Raw genomic sequence first — 21,183 nt, forward strand, 5'->3', positions numbered from 1 at the left:
GACTAGTGGCTAAAGTCCTCGCCTTGAACGTGTTGGGATCCCATATGGGTGCCGGTTCTAATCCTGGCAGCTCCACTTCCCATCCAGCTCCCTGCTTTTGGCCTGGGAAAGCAGTCGAGGACGGCCCAAAGATTTGGGACCCTGCACCCGTGTGGGAGACCAGGAGGAGGTTCCTGGCTCCTGGCTCCGGATCAGCACAGCACCAGCCGTTGTGCTCACTTGGGGTGTGAATCATTGGAGGGAATATCTTCGTCTGTGTCTCTGCTCCTCTCTGTATATCTGACTTTGTAATAAAAATAAATCAATCTTAAAAAATTATTTTAAGTGATTAGATGGTGTAAGAATATATTTTACTAAGGGCATTTTAAAAAATATTTATGTATTTTTTGGAAAGGCAGATTTACAGAGAGAAGTAGAGTCAGAAAAAAAAAGATCTTGCTTCCACCCGCTTCCTCCCCAAGGGGCTGCAATGGCCAGAGCTGAGATAACCAGAGTCAGGAGCTTCCTCTGGGTCTCCCACATGGGTGCAGGTGCCCAAGAACTTGAACCAAGCTCCACTGCTTTCCCAGCCCATAAACAGGGAGCTGAATTAGAAGTGGAGCAGCTGAGACTAGAATCGGCACCCAGATGGGATGCAGAGGCCACAAGCAAGCAGAGGCTTAGCCACTGCAGTAGCCCCAATCCAGCATGCTTTGGGGAGGATGTGGAATGTTGCATTGTGCATGTGTGAGAGATTGGGAGGCAGAGATGGGCAATATTACAAGCTCTTTGGAGTCATGCTGTAAAGCAGGAGAGCTGAAATGAGAGCAGAGAAGAGTGTGGTAGGAAGCAAGAGTCGTGTCTTGTCTTATCTTGTGCTTCATGTTTTAAATGGACACTGCTAGAGGGCCAGCTTGTGAGTGGATGAAGATAAGTTACCAGAGCCTGGCCCATGGCCCCTGACTCCTGGCCCCTGCCTACTGTGTCCTGGCCCCTGACCCCTGTCTCCTGGCCCTTGGGTACTGGTCTCTGAATCCTGTCTCCTGGCCCCTGGCTCCTGGCTCCAGGCTCCTGGCCCCTAACTTCTGGCTCTTGGCCCCTCATTCCTTGCTCCTGGCTCCTGACTCCTCGCTCCTGGTTCCTGGTCACTGGCTCCTGGCTCTTGGCTCTTGGCCCCTGGTTCCTGCTTCCTGGCCCCTGGCTCCTGGCTTCAGACTGGCCAAGCTCTGGTTGTCACAGCTGTTTTGGTGTTGAACCAGTGAATGGGCAATCACTGTCTTTCCTCTTTCAGTAAATCTGCCATTCAAGTAGAAATAAATAAATGTTTTGAGAAAAATTAAAGCATGAAATTTCCTTTATAATTTTAAAAGGCAATTTACATGTCCCCAATACAGATAAATGAGACGCATCTGAGGCAGACATACTGATGCTATGATCTGAGTTTGGCACACTGCAGGCATGTGCTGAAATAGCATGATATACCTTACTAACTGGCACCATGACCACGTGTCAATCCAAGCTATAGCAGCTTGGATTGGAAACAGAAAAGTGAGTGCGATTGATATCTGTGATATGTCTGCAAAGTTCAACACAAATATGCTTTCTCAAATCACGTGGACAAGTTAGCAGAGCTTTTATTCCTGTTTTTTGTCTTTGGTTTGAGACACAGCCTGGGTGTGGCCAAAGCCCCAGTGCCACAGAGAACCTCCATGTGAGTAACAGGCAGCCAATGACACAAGTAGGTGCTGTGACATTCCAGGGTCTTCATCAGCTGGGAAACTAGACACCATGGCCTAGCAAACCCCAGGGGATCCTACAGGGACCCTGGTGATGGGGCTGGCAACACTGTCATGCACCACCAGAATCAGCCAGCAGATGGCAGCAGAGTGCTGTGGCCAGAGACAGATTCACCTGCTGGCACCCAGTTCTTGCAGGATGATGCATTTTGGAATGCTAGTGTTGGGAAGGATGTCCAACGCATTGATTAATTTCCTACTGTAGACCAGTCCTCTTAACAGGCCCTGGATGTGCATCCCCCAAAAGGCTATGACCTCCTCCAAACCCACAAGCTTTTTTTAACTTTATTTTTGATGATGATTACATGGTTGATTAGAATTTTAAGGGTCAAAGGCCACAGGAAGGTGGGTGAGGCCAGTATTTCCACATTCTCTTTTCTCCTTCCTGTATCTGAGATAATGAGATAGATAAGGGGAGAAGCCACACTCAGCCTCCCAAATTCCTCTGTACCCCGTGATGGAGGGCAGCCACCTGACACCATCCCAGGGTTCCCAATGTGGGGCATGCTCTGAGGGTCCGGCTCAAGAAGTTGTGATAGATAATTCAACAGTTCTGAATTACTGCCGATTTCCCCACTCCAAGCACGATGAAACCTCTCCAGACTCCACTGGCTGACACAGTCAACTTTTGTGTATCCGTTTCCCTGGATATTCACTGCCAACACTTGGCTTAGTAGTTGATCAATTTGCTCCATCCTCTGTCCTCTGGTATAGTACCAGGCATCCTCTGCAGGGTCCAATGTATTGCCGTATGCTACATGTGCACCTGGATGAGCTGTCCACTGCTCCATCTAAACCACTGAGGAGACCCAGCTCTGACACATGCACTCCACGGTCAGACCTTGGAACCTGCAGTTCTTTCCACGGTGGGCATTCTGGTCCAGCAGTTCAGGTGCGGGGATTCCCAAAGAAACTTCATCTGAGGTGATCCCAGACCTGATTCTCGTGAGTGTTGGTGTGTTCCATGTTCATTCCTAGTTCAACCAGTCCCCACCCCAACTCTTGAGCTAACCAATGACACATATATTTCCATAGGGTTAGGCCCACTTATCCCCCACAGAATCGACCCCTTGGCCCTGGTTGTCTCATGTGCTGATTAGTGTCATGGCCCTGCCTAAAGTGACCTGTCCCCTGTTCCAACACTCAATCAGCTACTTGGTTCTAGGTCTGCAAGACAGGCCCCTAGCCGTAGCTTTCGTGTGATATGGCGTGTGATGGTTAGTGATGCTCTGCGCTAACGAACCCATCTCAGAACTCCCATGCAGGCTGATGAATCAGTCTGACCCATACAGATCTTTTAGTCACTCCCCTCTATACCACTGGGTCTCAGTCCTCTCACTTTCCAGCCAGTACAGTGGCCCTGTTGATTGTTTCCCCTCAGGATTCATTCCTCACTTACACATATGGTGTCCATATTCATGGATGTCCCCAGGCAAAGTATCATTACCCGCAGGTACCCAGAGCTAAACAGTGGGTGGAAGTGGACAAAGCCCGGTGCCCAATGGATGCACTGGTCCCCCATGGAATAAAGATGGTAGCGGCTGCCTAAAAAGCATCCAGGGCAGTGGGATGGGCCACTTCCTCTGTTCATACTCTAACCATGAGGGGGGCTCCCATAGACCCCCCCATATGGTGCTTTGCCCTTAACCATAAGAACCCAGGCCACCTGGCTAGAGGTACCTCTGCTGGTCCAAAACCCTGGTCTCGAGGATGGGGTCATCCCAGAAGCCTGCTGAGTCTCCCTCCCACAAGGGTGGGAGTGTGCTCAGTGTGCTCAGCAGTGTGCTCAGCTGCTCATAACATTCACCAGGCAGCCCCAGCTCTTGTGCATACCAGCCATATTGTGACCTGGCAGGAGAATTCTCCAAGTTCCCCATCAGGCTGGCTCCCAGCAATGGAGAAAAACACAAACCAAAAGTGTATACCACTGGTTTTCAGGTAAAACAATTTTTTAAAAATTGTATTTCTCCTCCATTTTTAAAAAGATTTACTTATTTTTGCTGGAAAGTCAGATATATAGAGAGGAGGAGAGACAGAGAGGAAGATCTTCTGTCTGATGATTCTCTGCCTGAGAGACCACAATGCCCGGAGCTGAACCAATCCGGAGCCAGGAGCCAGGAACTCTTTTGGGTCTCCCACGCGGGTGCAGGGTCCCAAGGCTTTGAGCCCTCCTTGACTGCCGTCCCAGGCAATAAGCAGAGAGCTTGATGGGTAGTGGGGCGAGGGATGTCTCCACTGGCAGGACTCTATATGGGAGCCCCTTTTAGTCCTAATTGTTCCACTGCTGATCCAGCTCCCCACTTACGGATTGGAAAAGCAGCAGAGGATGGTCCAAGTCCGAGTCTCTTCACCTATGTGGGTGACTCAGAGGAAACTCCTGACTCCTGGCTTTGGTCTGGCCCAACCCCAGCCATTGTGGTATTTGGAAAGTAAACCAGAGTGTAAGAGGACAATGAGTGGATCTCATTGGAATGGGAACAATTGATTGGATATACAAAACAGAGAAAGAGATTTTCAAGCAAGGATGTAGAAACAATTGATAGATTCCATAGACAGGCTTATGGGAACTATGTTAGCTCCTCCCTTATCCTATGTGACCCTCAGTCTATAAAAGCCTGATGCCACTAATAAACTTTGGCTATTGACCACTGTCAGTAGTGTGTTATTATGGGCTTCATCTCTTTCTGTCTCTTCATGGATTCTGCCTTCCAAATAAATACATCTTTCTCTTTTTTAAAGATTTCATTTATTTATTTTATTGGAAAGACAGATTTACAGAGAGAGAGAGAGAGAGAGAGAGAGAGAGAGAGAGAGAGAGAGACAGAAAGGTTTACAGAGAGGATCAAATTCCTGGACCTCTGTGTGCCTCATCCTGATTGTGATGTGGGTTTCTTCAGAAGAAGCTGATTGGATGAGACACAGAAGGAGTTAGGGGTGGACTGGAAAGCAAAGACTCTCAGCCCACACCATGGACTGGGTTTTACACTTGAATTACACATCAGAGAGGAACGGGGAGAAAATGCTGCGACCCCTGCCTTCACACTGCACCTGTTCCATTTGGGGCTGACTCTTGCTCAGCCCTGCAGGCAGATGTGTGAATCCTAGAGGAGGTCTGCATGCAGCTTGAGGTTTCTACAAATAGGTCCCTGCCTGGAGGAGTCTTCCCTGAGGAGACAGGGAGGATTATTCTTAGGAAGGTCTTAGAGGCTCTGCTCCTGTAAAGCTGCATCTCCAAACCCAGCCAGCCCAGGACAGAGGGAGCATCACTCCTCATTGGTAGCTGATGTCTGGCCCGTCTGCACCCTCCCCTCTTCCTGCCGCTGGTAACTAACCATTTCTCTTATAAGGCAGAGACAAGATGCTTTCTTAGACGACTAGTCTTGCTGGTACTATGAATAAATACACTTGTTTTCTACAGTGGCTATAATGCCTCACTCTCAAGGTACTGGCTTTCTCAAGCACTCAGTTAATGAACTGGTCAGGAGCAAGCTACTCATGCTGAGTCCAGCTGGGTTCTAGCAAATGCTGGAACTTTCTTTTGTTCTGAGGCCTTTCCTTTAAGCTCCCTGAAACAGTGATCCTCCCCTAGTCCCACTCTGTTGCTTCCTTGTTGAGACAAATGTCCCTGTATCTGGGGTCATTGGAGCCACCATGAAGCCTCTGCCTGTGATGCTGGCATCCCACACCTGGCCCAGCTCCCTGACACTGCATCTGGGAAAGCAGCACAAGATGGCCCAAGCACTCGGGTCCCTGTACCCACATGAGACCTGGATGGAGTTCTGGGCTCCTGCTTTCAGCCGGGCTCAGCCTTGGTCTGTGAGACCATCTGCAAAGTGAACAAGCAGGTGGAGGATCCCTCTCTCTCTGTCTGCTTTCTCTGTGACTCTGGAATGTGGGCTCCATGGACCATGTGACACCCCAGTGAGGAGGAGGAGTGCCACAAAGAGCTCCTACCCCTCCCTTTGGGTCACCACTTCAGGTAGATTACTGGTCCCTGACATGCTGAGGTGTCCAGGCTGGTAAAGTAGTAGAGTTTGCACGACTTTCCCTGAACGGTGAACTCGCTCTTTAAATGCTTAGCTCATGTTATTTGAGATGAAATCCTCTTTTATGACTACTTTTGTTTTGTGGATGACTTATCTAGAACCAAACCGCATTCTATCTCTTGCGTTTTCAGTTTCAAGTATCAATCAGGGTGGGAACTCTATTCCCCAGGTCTCAGGAAAGTCCAGTGTGGTAAATGGTGTGACTACAGCTAAAAGCATAATCAAGGGAAAGAAAAGCACATTATTTTATTGTACCACACTTTTTCCTCCATATTATAGAGAATCAATGAACAATATCCCAATAATTGGTTGATACAGTATGACATCACCCAAAATCAGAGCTTTTCTGAAAAGATTTATTAAGATGAATCCACCAGGTGTCAGCATTTATGCTGTTACACTGGGCTGAACAAAGGCAGAGTTGGTGCCACCTTCCAGCACGAGAACCCAAAGGAAAACCAGAAAAAAACAGTCACCAGGGAGGGGCTGGGCAGTGGGATGCAAGACTTCAGTCACCACATCCATCACCATCCCTTTTCTTCGAAAATATATATGTCTTTATTTGTAAGGGAGAGTGACAGAAGGAAAGGCAAAGGGAGAGACAGAAAGAGAGATCTTCCATGTGCTGCCTCACTCTTCAAATGACAAGACAGCCAGGGAAGGACCAGGGGAAGACTGACACCCAGAACTCTGCCTGCATCTTGGGCATTTTCTGCGGTTTCACAGGCACATCAAATTGTAGTAAATATTGCAGAGAGCTAATGTTCTCAAACACCCAAAAAACTGCGGGGGGAGCTGCTGTAGAACCCAGACCAGGTCTGCTGGCCTAAAGCCTAGTGAGCCTCCTACCTTGCCAGGGAAAAGCCTTGTTTCTTGCATCTTGTGGAACAAGGAGCCAGGCAACCAGGGCTGGCTGCATTCCTGAGCTGCCCAGGAGACTGATGCCTGGCAGTACCAAGGCAGGGAGGAGCAGTGCAGGATGGGCACCTGTGGGGGCCTCTGCTCCTTCACAGGCCCTCCTTTGTCACACAGAGGCCAGTGTTTCCTTTGGAGCAGTACAGCTGCACCCAGGTGGCCTGGGTCTGAAGCTGAGTGAGGCCTGCTTTGTTTGATCTGGTCGAAGGCAGGCCAGCCCTTAGGTGCCAGCTGTGTTCATGGACCTCAGGGTCTCCTGGCCTGAGCTCACTCCCTTTGCACTGGCACTGCATCAAAGACAGGGATATCTGGGCATGTTTTGCCACTGAAGACTCCCAGCTGGGAGCATCCTGGAGGTTGACCAGATGCACAATTTGAGATTGGCATTATGATGCTTCATTTGTTGGCAATGAGGACAATGCAATGTTGAGAACAGCACATGGAATGCAATAGATAGCCTACTTCACATTAAAAAACATGAACAACCTGGGCTCTGGCCAGATTATCTCGTTATGTATTTTCCTGCAACTCATGCCATGAAAGAAAACTCCTGGGCCTAGCAAGCCCTGCTTCCCAGACTGCTTTGCCCCTTCCCACTGCAGCCCATCTGAAACACCCCATTACAGGTTCTCACTATAAGTTTCCAGAAGAAATTAGTCCAGCAGGTAGCACTCGTACAAATTAAGGTGTTACTGGCCAACCACAACCTGAAGTGGAGAATTCCCACAGGGGTCTGTGCTGAACACAACATTCTTAGGCTAATTCTTTCGAGGATGCTACCAGCTGTCTACAGAGATGGAAACACCTCCCAAGGTGTGTGATGCCCTGGGTGTCATAACTCTCCAGGGGAGCTGGGTATTGCTCCACTCTCAGAGCACTGAGGTTGCCTGTGCTCCACCAGCTCCTGAAACATGGCCATAGAAATTCTGTTCCTGAAAAAAACTTAAGGTGGTGAGCTGGTAGCACTGGCTCAGGGCAGGAAGGATGGCATTGAGATGGGAGTTGTTGATCTCATAATCCATCAAGTCCAGGGTCATGAGTGTGGCTGCCACTCTCTCCAGCAGACCTCGGAGGGGCTCTGGGCTGATGTGGGTCAGTTTGACACCACTCAGGTGCAGATGTTTGAGTTCGCTGAGGCTTGGGCACTGGGACAGATAGTGTACATCTGCTTCAGAGAGGTGGAAGTCGTTACAGAGTCTCCAGGGGGCTCTTCAGGCACCTGGGAAGACATCAAGCATGAGTCCTGCAGCATGACACCAAGGTGGGAGACATCTGTTTGGACCAAAACCAAAGCCCCAGATCCCAATCAGCCCAACCTCACCAATACCCAGTGTGCTCCAGCCCTGGCTGAGACCCTTCTTTAGAGTTAATCACTCTCAGGCTGAGGCCTCCCACTGAAACTGGAGTGACTGGGTCAAGTTCACAAAACCTCTCAAGGTACCTTTCCTCATCTGTCCAGCAGAGTGCTACCTGTCTGGACTATGAGTGCCCAGGGGGAGACAAGGATAAAGCTCAGACCCTGGACAGGTGCAGCATCAGCCCTGTGGGTGCCCATTCTGGAGGCCTCACTCACAGCCCAGGACCCCAGAACCACCTGTCACCTTTCACATGCATTTCTCACAGGTCACACACCTCCCTGGGGCTCCAGACACCAGACACAGGCTTACCCTGTCCACACAGGTGCTGACGGGACAGCTGACATTTTAAGGTGCCTTATTCACTGACCTACGTTTTCAGACACACTTCTTGAAGAATTGCCAAACTCACCCCTATATCAGAACCTGCTCCCTCCCCCCGGCTGTTAGCTTCCTGTCACTGAGCCCTCTACCACAGTACTCATGCTCAGGATGAAGTAGAAAGCCTCTTGTGTGGCTCACTGGCATATGGCTGGTGGCTGCCCCATGCTCAAAGCCCACTCTGTCCTTTCAAGCAGCTTGCCTCTGTCTCACCTGAGCACCTCATCCACGTTGTCCTTCAGGAAGTCGACAGAGTCCATGTAAAGGCTGCGGAGGTGGGGCATCTTGGCTAGCTTGGAGCTGAAATGTGAGTTGAACTGCACCTTGTCCACTGGGGTGATGGGGGTCAGGAACCAGATTTCAGAGAGATACAACTTGTGAAGTCTACTCATCCGGCTCAGACAGGGTGCGAACTTGGCAAGGATAGGGAGTCACCAGTCAGAGTTCACTTGCACCTCTTGGATGCAGCCAAGCTCCAGACTGTCCAGAAATTTGCTCATGCTGCTGATGAGATTCGCCGAGATCTTCAGCTTGTGACAGCACAGGTGCACCAGGCTGGCTGTCTCTTTTACCCACTGAAGCAAGTGGGTGAGGAACTCATCATGGGCAAGGTAGACGTTGACTATGACCTTTGAGGCTGTCTTGGGCCTCTTGTGTTCCAGTGGCTGTCTCCTCACCTTGAGTTCAGGAGAGCAGGTATCATTCATGCTCTCAGCCCACACTTTCTAGAAATTCAGACCAGCATCCGTAAATCCAGCATGTGCAGCTTCCCTCTCCTGGGGGTAAAACAGAGAAGACTCAGCGAGTAAGCAGAGGGCACTTCTGAGCTGGGGAGCCCATACCTCACACCCTGCTGCTGGCTTTCTTCCCCTTTATTATTTGATTGATTTAATTGTTTATTTTGCCTTGATATATTTCTTGATGCTGAAAGAGGTGATTGGAGGAGGGCTGAGAGCCGTGAGTCTGCAGAGAGGCAAGGAGCCATCCCTTACTCTCTATGTCTGTCTTTCATTCATCTCCATTTCTGTTGAACTCCTGCCTGGTCTCCGTGGGAACAGGCAGGTAAGTACCCCCTCTGTCACCTCAGAAAGCCCTTTCCCAAGGGCACCCATGGGTCCTGACCTCTCTTACCTGACTCCCTTGCTATCCAAAGAAAAATCTGGAACTTCCTTGACACTCCACCCTACTTGAATGCATCACTTTATTCCCTGGACCTCTGTGTCAGTTACCTGGAGTCAGACTTCTGGTTTTACTTCCCATCCAACACAACGTTCAGGATGTCCACTTGTGGCCACTTCATGAAGGCGCCCAATGGGAGGAATTCAAAGGGCAAGACCCTCACCATGGCCTTCAGGATGTTCAGGAGCCTCCTGTTCAAGGCTTCCAGGAATAGTGCAGGGAACATCTCTCTGGGAAACTGGTCCAGACTAAGGATAGCCAAGGCCTCATGACCCAGCAGGCTTTTCTGTGCCAAGCGCAGGAGTCTCGGGGGGAACATACTGCTCATTCTGTTGAGGGCTCAATGACAACCCTAGAGAAACATCTGGGGAGAAAAGACCTTTCAGAAGAGCTGTAAGCAAGCCCTGAGTCACCCATTCAAGGATCCCATCTCAGGTTGCCGCCACAGATGTGCAGGTCTTCTAAGTCACCCCAATTCTCCTCTGTGCCTCTTGGCCACACTTCACACGTCAGCCTCACATGACACTCCAACAGTCCTTAGACCCTGAGGTGGCTGTAAGGGGGCCAGTGGCCCATCTGTAACGACCACTGTGACACCAAGGTGAGGACCAGTGAGGCAGCCTGCAAATTCCCTCTCCCTGGAAGGAACTATTCTAACCCTTATTCAAGGCCCTAAAGCAACAGAATCAGACATGCCAGGTGGCCCACATTGCCAATCCACTCAAACACACTTTTGAAAAGGCAGAGTGGCAGAGATGAAGAGACAGACTTTCCAGGTACTTGTCTATTCCCCGAATGCCAATTACAGCTGGAGCGTTGCCAGCCAAAGCCTGGAACAGGACCCACTCCCATCTTGATCAAGTTGGTCGTAGGGCTCCAAGCACTTGGGCCATAAGCTGACTCTCCCAGGTGCCCCAGCAGGAAACTGACCTGGAAATAGACGTGGGACTCCATGCAATGCAGTTACCTTGAAATCAAATTTTAAAATCTACTTAAAACTTAACTGAAAAGCAAACAAACAAACAAAAAAAGGTAAGAATCTAGTACCAGGGGTAATATGAAATAAACAGTTTTCTACTCATTACCTGGACGTGTGGAAAACTTGATACAATACCCATAACATGCATGTTATATATGTTTGAGTCAAATTGATTACCAATCTTCCTATGATTTTTATTGAAAAGTAAGAAAGACAGGAGGAGAAACACAGAGGACCATCTTCAGTTTGTTGATTCACCCCAAGTGGCTGCAACTTAGAAACAGAGCCAATCCGATGCCAGGTGCCTGAGCTTCTTCCTGGTCTTCCAGGCAGGTCTAGGGTCCCAAGGCTTTTGGCTGTCTTGCACTGCTCTCCGAGCTCATAAGCAGGGAGCAGGATGGGAGGTGGGCCATTAGGATTAGAACTGTCACCTATATGGGATCCTGGAGCCAGCAAAAAGGATTTTAGCCGCTTGGCTACCATGCTGGACTCAATACTAATTTTTAAGGCCTGAAAGGCCAAGGACTATCTTTTCTCCCCATCAGAGCACAGGCAGTGCCTCACGCAGTCTCTTCCATAGACTAGGAGGGAAGTCAATAAGGAAAGGTGTCTACAGCCCAGTGCTGTAGCCTAGTGATGAAAATCCTTCCTTTGCAGGGAGCTGTTCCCACGTGAGTGTCCTACTTCGCATCGGGGTCCTTGCTTGTTGCCTTGGAAAACTGTCAAGGATGGCCTAAAGCCTTGGGATCCTACATCTGCAAGACAGACACGTGTAAACTCCTGGCTCCTGGCTCCTGGGTTTGGATCAGCTTAGCTCTGGATATTGATGTCAACTGAGGAGTGAATCAGCTGGCAGAAGATCTGCCTGTCTCTCTTCTTTCCATATATTCTTTTCTTTGTTTTTTTTTTTTTTTTAAGATTTATTTTAATTGGGGTCCAGTGGCATGGCTTAGCAGCTAAAGTCCTCTCCTTGAACGTGCCACAATCCCATTTGGGCTCTGGTTCTAATCCCGGCAGCTCCACTTCGCATCCAGCTCCCTGCTTGTGGTCTGGGAAAGCAGTTGAGGATGGCCCAATGCTTTGGGATCCTGTGCCCTTGTGGGAGACCAGGAGGAGGTTCCTGGTTCCTGGCTCCTGGCTTCGGATGGACACAGCACCTGCCGCTGCAGCCACTTGGGCAGTGAATCATCGGATGGAAGATCTTCCTGTCTCTCCTCCTCTCTGTACATTCTGCCTTTCCAATAAAATAAATAAATCTTATATAAAAAAAGGAAGGGTGTCTAAAAAATAGGAAGACCTTAAATTAGCCTAATAGTACTCCAAGAATAAGTCAAACACAAAAATGCTATAACAAGTAATTAAAAGACTTTACCTAAAGAAGTGTTTCAGTAACTAATTCTGTAAAGTTGCAGAATATGTGTGAACTACATAGGACCCAGCCACTAACGTGGGAGGCTTGAATTCAGTTCTATTCCAACTGTTCAGGTAGTTAATTGATAGTAAATGGCTGAATATTTGACTGTTCTCTCTGATTTCAAATGAAACAATTAAAAATGACAATAACAATAACAGTTACCTTGTGTCCTAATCCCTGCCTTGCAAACAGCAGGATTTCATAAGGGCGCTGCTTTGTATCCCCACTGCTCCCCTTCCCCTCAGCTCCTTCCTTGTGGCCTGGGAAAGCAGTAGAAGATGGCCCATGACCTTGGGACCCTGAACCTGTGTGAGAGACCCAGAGGAAGCTCTTGGCTCCTGGCTTCAGATCGGCTAGCTCTGGCAATTGTGGCTGATGGTTAACCTGCGCACTGGAGGTAAGGGGTTGGATCTGCTTCAACCTGGAATACCTCCCAGGCTTCAGCCCAGAATGGGAGGGGACATAGAAGCCAGTTAATTTACCAAGCTGGTAAGATTCTAGCTGACCAATGATACACCTCAATGGACATTCTGAGACCATCCAGGCCTGCTGAGGTCTTGGCCACACCTTCAGGTGGGCGGCACCAGCATTACCCACCCATTTTCTAATTAAGAGACCACCAATGAGGCACATCTTACCTGTAGGTTCCCTGCCCAACAAGGAGGGGTCAGGGAAGGCTTAAAATCCCAAGACCCTTCCTCAAACCTTTGGTGTCTCTCTCTGTCTCCCTCCTCTGAGAGGAACCCCACCTCCCGATTTTCTCTCTGGAGGTGCTTTCCCTTCCCTCTCCCTTCTCTGCTCACCTGGGCCCTTCATAAATAAACTTTTTTGTTTGCAACAGATTCCCAGCTTTTTATTTCTATACTAAGCTGAGGAAAGAACCCACCAGGCATGTCTGGTAACATTCCTTACTTAACAATGGCATAGACCAGCCCTGTGGAGCCCACGTGTCTACAGGAGTATAAAACTCCTTAACACGTATTTCAACCACCCTTTCAATTCCCTCTTCTTCCCTCCACTCTGCGCGAATGGTGTCTAGAAACGGATTTATCAATAAAGCTTCAGTTACAACTATGGAAAACTTCCTGATATTATTCACCAATGGACAGGCAGTCGGTCGTATTCATCTAACAGGGACAACATGCAGAATGAACTAGTGATTCTTTCTGTGTCTTCTTCTCTCTGTATATCTGCCTTTCCAATATACACAAATTTTAAAACTTAAAGAAAAAGGTAATCTAATGCTGCAAGACCTCAATTTAAGACGAGATATGCTAATCCATGAAGAAACCATTTAAGGCAAGGCATTAGGCAGTGATTCCTGGATGAGATCACAACAATGCTGACAACAAAAGCAAAAATAGACAATGGGTCTAGAGAAAGCTGGGAAACGTCACTCAAGGAACTGGAGTGAAGATCATATAAGAAGAAAGCATTTGCAAACTAAAGAGTTACTATCCACTATATAATCCTGTGACACCCAACAATACAACCAAATAATCCGATTGAAATATGGCCGGAGCACAGATTCCCTTGCAACACCCTCATCTCATTTGGGGAGTGAACCAGCAAGGACACAAGTATCTCTGTCCCTGTAACTGCCTTTCAAATGAATAGATCTTTAAAGAAAAAGGAAAAAAAAGAAAGGAGGAAATCATAAGAGAGTGCTATTTGGTGATAAAGAATGAAATCTTGCCATTTGTTTTTTAAGATTTATTTTATTTTTATTGGGAAGGCTGATACACATAGAGAAGAGAAAGAGAGCAAGATCTTCCTTGCGAAGATTCACTGCCCAAGTGAACGCAATGGCTGGTGCTGCGCTGATCCAAAGCCAGGAGCCAAGATCCAGGAATCTCCTCCAGGTCTCCCACATGGGTGCAGGAACCCAAGGCTTTGGGCTGTCAACTGCTTTCCCAGGCCACAAGGAGGGAGCTGGATGGGAAGTGGTGCAGCTAGATTTAGAACTGGTGCCCATATGGGATCGTGGCACATTCAGGGCAAGGACTTTCACCACTAGGCCATGCTATTGGGCCCAAATCTTGCCATTTATAACACAATGGAGACAACTAAGATATGAACTTGAAAAGTAAAATGAGCCAGACACAGAAATCAGCTGTTGTGATTCAGGGAGGTCAGTCCAGGTATGGGAGAGCAATGATTAGAGGCTGGTAGGGGTGAGGGAGGAGGCTCCATAGCAAGTGCTAAAAGTGAGAGGAGGGAAGGAGTCACAGTGCCCCCAGAGCATGATGGGAGCCTCAAGTTCAGGGTGAAGGACTCTGTACTTAAGCACAACAAGAGTTCAAGGGCTCCAAGCACAGAGAAGTGCTTATCACCCTGCCCAGGCCAGGCCCTCCTGTTCACATGTGCACAATGCTCCACACTGCAAGTCTACAAATGTGCCCATTTGCAATGGCTTAATCAAAGATTCTCTGTAAAATTTTAAAAATACAAGTCCCAGCGCAGTAATTTGCTGGATAAATTCCTCATCTTATACACACCAGGAATCCATATAGACACTTGTTCTCATTTAAGCGACCCACACCCAATTGTTCTCCTAAATTGTGGCCTTGGAGGAGAGTCAAGAACAACCCAAAGCCTTTTAACCCTGCACTCACGCAGGAGACCAGAAAGATGCTCCTGGTTCCTGGCTTCATATATGCACAGCTCAAGCCTTTTCAGCCACTTGGGGATTAAATCTCATTCTCTCAGTATATCTACTTTTTAATAAAAATAAATCTTTACCTAAAAGTTATGTGAAAAATGCAGGCCAAATTTTTCCAGCAGCAGGATGGGCTGCCATCTCCAACACCAGCAAGTCCTCTGATCCACCTGCTGTCAGGTCCTAGCTGTTCCACTTTCCAGCAAGTTCCCTGCTAGTGTGTCTGGGAAAGCAGAAGAACATTGCCCAAATGCTTGGGTGCCTGCTGTACCCACATGGAAAGAAGACTGGGACACAATTCCTGGGCTGCAGGCTTCAGCCTGGCATGCCACACTTGTTGTAGCCATGTGGGGAGTGAACCAGCACATGGAAAGATTTCTCTGTCTCTCTCTCTCTCACTCAGCCTTTCACATACATGAACAGATTATTAAAGAATTTCAAAAGCAGAACACATCCTATCTCAGGCAACTTATCTAAGGCCTAAGATGTTCAACTCTACGATTGCCCTCCTATAAGGCCCTCCAACAGGGAACACCTTACCATCTGTCTTGAGAGAGTGAGTTTCCCCAATGACCACCGAAGACGAGGCTTGATGCAAAAGCAAGAGGCTTTATTCGATCACCAGCGCGCTGGGGCAGGGGCCAGTTCCTCATGCAGGAGGTAGGCATCGACCCCGAGTCATGGTATAGCATCCTTTTTAAAGGCTAAACCAAGGCTAAAATCATAAAACCATAAAACCATAACCATGAACAGGGAAGGGAAACCATAAATATAAACAGGCAAGGGGAACCCTAAATATAAACAGGGAGGGGGAACCCTAAACATAAACAGGGAGGGGAAACCATAAACATAAACAGGGAAGGAACCCTAAACATCACTGTCCTTCACTGTCCTTTTCCGCATGCAAAATACAGAAAGCAAAAAGCAAATTAAATCCTTCTGTCATTTCAATCCTAAATGTTCCTTCTGTCATTTCAATCCTAAATGTTCCCTTTCACTCCCAGCCCCAACACTCCCAACCACGTGCTGAAATCCGTGAGAATCTTGGGAGAATGTTTCAAAGAGACCTGTAGCATTAAGGTCAAATGAAACAAAGGGAGAAATGGCTCTTATCTTCTGGTGCTGTGTCCCCCATGGAGATGAAGCCTGGGCTGCTGGGGAGCCCTGTGGAGGCCGGTGACTTCCTGCTCTGGGCGAAGCTGGGAGGCACACCCTGAGCTCTGGTAGGAGCAGGCACAGGTGTTGGGACCCTTGGCTGTGAGTAGGACCTTTCACCAGGTGGGGGATTCCATTGGGTCTGATAATCTCCTTGCCACCCTCCTTGCTGCCACACCCATTGCTGCCTCCAATCACTAGGTGACTCTTCAGGCCTCCTGACCCACCCAGTTGCTCCTGATTGACCTTGACTCTGTCTGCATTGATACTATCTAGTATGCTGCCTGAGGGAAATGCAGCTGATAGGATTCACCTTTGCAATTTTTGTTTGTGTGTTTTTTAGATTTATTTATTTTGTCACTGGACTAGTTGGCCTTGTGGCTAATGTCCTTGCCATGAATGAGCCTGGATCCCATGTGGGCGTCAGTTCTAATCCTAACAGCCCTACTTCCCATTCAGCTCCCTGTCTGTGGCTTAGGAAAGCAGTTGAGGACAGCCCAAAGCCTTGAGACCCTGCCCCTAGTCGGAGACCTTGAGAAAATTCCTGGCTCCTGGCTTTGTAGAAGTGCAGCACTGACTGTTGCTGGCGCTTGAGGAGTGAATCATCGGACAGTAGATCTTCCACTCTGTCTCCCCTCCTCTATATATATCTTAATTTGTAATAGAAATAAATAAATGTTAAAAGATTTATAGGGTTTTTTTTTTCAAAGTTCAGATATACAGGAAGGAAAAGAGAGAGAGACACACAGAATTTCCATGTGAGGATTCACTCTGTGACAGGCAGAGCTGAGCCCATACGAAGCCAGGAGCCAGCAATTCTGTGGAGTGTCATGTCGGTGCAGGGTCTCAAGGCTTTGGGTCATCCCTGACTGCCCTTCCTGGCTACAAGCAGGGAGCTTGATGGGAAGCATGAGGATTCAATCTGGTACCCTTATGGATCGTGGTGCATTCAAGGAGAGGACTTTAGCTTCTAGGCTACCACGCTGGGCTCTGTATGTAGGTTTTATTCTCTAAAATTCACATGCATGTGGGCTCTCTCCTAAACTCACATATTCTATCTGCTGAATTTCTTTCTTCCTTGCACTCTGAACTAAGACACATTGATCAAATGGTTCTCAGGGCCAAAGCAACAAGTTGACGGCAGATTGATGTAATTAAAAGCTACTGTGCAGAGTGGGGTGGGGGGCTTGGCGCCATGGCCCAGCAGCTAAAGTCCTTGTCTTGAATGCACTGGGATTCCACATGGGCACCGGTTCTAATCCCGGTGTCCCCACTTCCCATCCAGCTTCCTGCCTGTGGGCTGAGAAGGCAGTCGAGGACAGCCCAAAGCCTTGGGACCCTGCACCCAAGTGAGAGACCCGGAAGAGCTCCTGGCTCCTGGCTTTGAATCAGCTCAGCTCTAGTCATTGCCGCCGCTTGGCGAATGAACCATCAGATTGAAGATCTTCCCCTGTGTCTCTCCTCCTATCTGTGTATCTGCCTTTCCAATACAAATAACTTAGGAGAAAAAGATGGCAGAATATCATCCCCTCAAATGAAAAGCCACTACAAAATCAACAACAAGAAGGAAACCAACAAGCTTCTGAGTGACCAATGTGTTAGAAAATGCAAGTTCTAAATCAAATCCATTAACTACCTGATTGACATCTCCATTTTAGTTTATACATAACCAACTGCTGTAAACCTGAAAAAGCAGACAGAGTCAAGGTCCAATCAGGATTAACTGTGTGAGTCAGGAGGCCTGAAGAGTCACCTAGTGATTGGAGGTAACAATGGGTATGGCAGTGGAGAGGGGCCACGATGAGATTATAAGGCCCAGTGGAAATCCCTGCCTGGGGAAAGGTGCTACTCACAACCAAGAGTCCCAGCACCTGTGCCTGCTCCTTCCAGAGCTCAGGGTGACCCCCCCAGCTTTGCCCAGGAACCAGGAGCATCTTCCAGGTCTCCTGCATGTGTGCAGGGTTCCAAGGCTTTGGGTTGTCCTTGACTCTCCTCCAAGGCCACAATTTGGGATCACAATTGGAAGTTGGCCACTGGGATTAGGGCTGGTGTCCATTTGGGTTCCTGGTTAGTTCAAGGTGAGGAATTAGCCGCCAGGCTACTGCACCTATCTCTGTATCTTTAAAATAAGGGCCAACATAGAGGCTGGCTCAGTGAAGATGAGGCTTCTGCTGCTCTTCATGGTGGTGGCATTGGCAGTGTCCTGGAGCAAGGCTTCTTCCAACCTGGGCAGTGTGGCCATGAAGATGTTAAAGATGCAGAACGTTACGGGGCCTTTGCCCATGTTCCAGATCTGTGTTTCCTAAGGGTATTGACAGGTGTCTGAGGAGTCCATGCAGGTTATTAGCCAATGGTACCCAGACATCTGAATTGACGGAGAGAATTGCCTCCCTCAACCAATATAGAGACACATAGCATCTTTCCTGTCAGTCTTCAAACTAGTCTTAATAGGCCTGATCATCGTTGGCAAGGATCCTTTTGCTTTCTTTGGCGTGCAAGCTCCTAGCATCTGGCAGTGGGGCCAGGGAAAGAAGGTCTATGCGTGTATGATGGTTTTCTTCTTGAGCAACATGATTGAGTAGCAGTATATGTCAGTAGGTATATTTGAAATAACTTTAAATGGTGTGTCTGTATGGTCTCAACTGGAATCTGGTCACCTTCCTTCCATGCAATAACTTGTTTAAATTCTCAACAATGAAATGAAGCTCAACGTGAACATGGATTCAATACTGCACCGTTGATCATTGCCCCACTGAACAGCACTGAAAACTCTTGCATTAAGGGATTTTGCAAAAGCAGCATGACTGACACTATGAAAGCCTGCACTGAAGACAGAAAGCTGTTAGTACAGACAAGATACTTTTTTTGCAGACTCATTATACCTGTTAGGAACCCTCAACACAAGTGAGTTTTTTAGTGCTAGCACAGTTTTGAATTCTGCACATTTCATGGAGTGCAATCGTACTGTATGGTTTTCTTCCCCTCCTAAAATCATCTAGTTAATAGAGTTGTTTTTTTTTTTAATGTAGACATTGCTTATGACTTTCTTAGTCTTATTTGAAAAAGAAAATTAAGTTAAATTTGACTTATTTTTAAAGATACCTGTTGTATCAGTTGTGCTTTTGTATGAATTTTTTTATGGTTTGAAAAAAATCAGCCTGTCTGGGAATGTAATTGAAGTTCCCAAGTACTAGACATCTCTAATTTGGCCATTCAAATTTATGTAGTTTACAAAATACTGCAATTTGTGAACAGTGCTTATTATACAAAGCTATAGGGGGAAATGCAATATCCAGAGTACTCTACCAATTTGCATGTGCATAAGTGCATGCGCACGTGTGTGTGTGTTTGCCACAGAACTACCATAATACCAACTGTTTTTTCGGCCCTATTATGTAGTTTAAGTGTCTTGCCTTGCCCAGTCTAATGAGTTGATTAACTGGGCCGTTCTACTTAACTAAATCAAGAACTAAGCAGATGTCAGTTAAGTTTGAATTTGTTGCTCAGTATACCTGTTAACATTGTATTTAGCAGTCATCTCTCCAAATTTTTGGTTTTCACTATCAGATAATTTCATAAGGCACACACTTGAGGTACACTTCCTGTGTTTAGATAGTTGAAGTTCACTCAATTGAATCTTTGCAACATTGATATTACTTGAATGGAGATCACTTGTCTGGTAGTTTAAGTTGTTTAATATTTTAGAACTATATTTGAGGAATATAATTGGAAAAAATGTTAATATTCTACAGTTCTACAATGGCAGTTTAAGCAAAGTTGAACTGATGGACTGTAAGAATAACTTAGCAGAAATAAGACATAGTGTGGACAAATAATCATATTGCATCAATACAACATACAACTTCAAAATTGGAATACAGTGGTAAAGCCAGTGGTAGGAATAGGTATGTTGGAAGTAAAGGGATTTAAGGAAATGTGAGGTCATTCAGCCTTGGTTTCCTCTAACACTTGGCTATTTTTACGATCTATTTTGAGGATGTTTGAATGATTTATGGAAAGTGGAGTTAAAAGTAAGTTTATTTTGATGTAAAAAATTGAAATCATACATATGAAGAATATTCAAAATTAGTGAAAATGCACTTTTTCGAAAAACTATGTGCAGATTATTATTATTTTTTGCATCAGAATAAACATCTTTAATTCTGCTCTCCATGACCTTTTTGAAGTATTTTTTGGACTTACACCTAATTTGCCACGTTTATAATGCTGTAACACCTAATTTACCATTCTGGAGGTTGGTCTGCTAGTTCACTCCACAAAATTGATTAAGGGTTATGCTTTTGTTAATAATTTTGGTCATCTGTTAACAATATTGACATCTTCATGTAGTGAAAGGAAGCATTACAATTTAAGGTCAAATTCCCATTTTTATGTCTGAGAAAGCTTAAAATGACCTTTGTTAGTTAGACTCTCCAAACTCCTTATCTGCTGCAAGTTGAGATGTCTTGTTGAATGTTTCCAGGGCTCTGTCTGCAGCTGACATTCCACTAGCAACACAGTTGAATTCATGGTATGAAAACATTCAAAACGTGGGCTTTGTGCCATGGACCTGACAGGTCAAACTGTGAAGAACCTAAGATTCCAATACAGCTCTCTCCATGTTTACCTTAGGTTGGATAATGTGTCCTTTGAAGAAGAGCCTTAAGTGACTTAGATACTGCTAAAATTTAGCTAGTGTGTTGTCACCCTTCGCTTTTTTATAAAAAAATTATTATTTATAATTCATTAATTACATTGTATTATGTGACACAGTTTCATAGGTACTTGGGTTCTCCCGACCCCCCCACAAGCCCTCCCACCATGGTGGATTCCTCCACCTTGTTGCATAACCACAGCTTAAGTTCAGTTGAGTTTCCCCCATTGCAAGCATATACCAAACATAGAGTCCAGCATCTTATCGTCCAGTCAGGTTCAACGGCTTTTAGGTATACCCTTTCTGGTCTGAAGACAGAGCCAGCAGAGTATCATCCCAGTCAATTAAGAGCTCCAACATACCATCAGCAAAAATTTACATCATTATGGAATTAATTGACATAGTAATGAGTAACCAATATGTTGAAAGCAAATGCGAGTTCCTAGCCACCTTCTGTGACCTCCTCACTGACATTTCAATTTTAGTTTATACACAACATATAACATTCATAACATAACGTGTTATACATAACATCATATCATCTTAAATTAAGGCAAACATGTGGTATTTAACCTTTTGGGATTGGCTCATTTCCCTTAGCATTATGGTTTCCACTTTGGCCCATTTGGCCACAAAGAACTGCATTTTGGTTTTTAATAGCTGGATAGTAT

At 46.7% G+C, this 21,183-nt stretch overlaps 2 pseudogenes; one reads left to right on the top strand and one right to left on the bottom strand.

Annotated features, from left to right (window-relative positions):
• Window positions 1–7,605: 7,605 nt before the first annotated feature.
• Window positions 7,606–9,970, bottom strand: LOC131478243 (PRAME family member 20-like; annotated as a pseudogene).
• An 8,047-nt stretch (window positions 9,971–18,017) lies between these two features.
• On the top strand, window positions 18,018–18,599 carry LOC131478244 (thioredoxin reductase-like selenoprotein T; annotated as a pseudogene).
• Window positions 18,600–21,183: the final 2,584 nt, after the last annotated feature.

Source organism: Ochotona princeps, chromosome 2 (assembly GCF_030435755.1).
Source record: "Ochotona princeps isolate mOchPri1 chromosome 2, mOchPri1.hap1, whole genome shotgun sequence".
In the NCBI taxonomy this organism is placed as follows: domain Eukaryota; kingdom Metazoa; phylum Chordata; class Mammalia; order Lagomorpha; family Ochotonidae; genus Ochotona; species Ochotona princeps.